Source organism: Limulus polyphemus, unplaced genomic scaffold (assembly GCF_000517525.1).
Source record: "Limulus polyphemus unplaced genomic scaffold, Limulus_polyphemus-2.1.2 Scaffold2331, whole genome shotgun sequence".
NCBI lineage: Eukaryota > Metazoa > Arthropoda > Merostomata > Xiphosura > Limulidae > Limulus > Limulus polyphemus.
This window is the reverse complement of record NW_013667941.1, coordinates 152,909-153,699: the sequence shown is the minus strand read 5'-3', so window position 1 is coordinate 153,699 and position 791 is coordinate 152,909. Positions and strand designations below refer to the sequence as shown.

At 30.2% G+C, this 791-nt stretch overlaps 1 protein-coding gene across 3 annotated transcripts in view; it reads right to left on the bottom strand.

The window, feature by feature from the left end:
• Positions 1–791, bottom strand: part of LOC106466646 (cell cycle control protein 50A-like) — a 30,252-nt gene that overhangs the window by 15,335 nt on the left and 14,126 nt on the right. The window lies entirely within an intron of this gene.

The following is a 791-nucleotide window of genomic DNA, read 5'->3' as shown; positions in this document are numbered from 1 at the left end:
TGGTTCACGAGGCAAATTACTTTGCAACAGACTATTCAAAACAAATACTCAATATATTAATGGACAAATCTTTATAAAATACTTCATTAAAAAATATGATTTTTTTTTATGTGAAGACTTATAATATGAATTAAAAGACTGCCAAATTTTGTGATGATAAACACATATTGAAATTTAGAAATATTAAATCTATAGACTTTAATTGAGTACAAAGAGATCACGTGGTCGTTCAAGTTGACTGAGCCCGTGTTGAGAGTTAACATGCTTGAATATAAAATAAGAACCTCCTATTTTTTCTATTTGTTGAGATATTGCTCATATACTGAATCAAACATAGTGGCCCCACTCATCACTCTCCATTTTTGAAAATGGTCCCTTATATACACTGTGTGTATGTAATGAATTACCAATTGAAAGCTCAGAATGTTCCTCTAGTGGCTTTCTCAGCCATTTTCATGTGTTAGGATGCCATCTCATTCTTTCGAAACAAGATTTCAAGGAGGTAGGTTGTGTCTTTAAAGTCAGCTCAAAATTTCATATTGTTTTAAACTAAAATACATCTTAGTTACTAAACTTGATAAATTATTATGGAATTCTGTGGTATTGATATAGTAATTTATGATTTTTTTGATTATTCAACTGTGTATATAAAACCTTAAAAAATTATTTCCTTTCACATCCTCCACGTGCAAAATTTCTTAAGGCTTAGCAAACTATGAGAAGCAGCAACTGAGTACAAAGGTCCTAACAAGAAGAGATAATTGCTTTACTTCTTCATTTACTGTTCTATG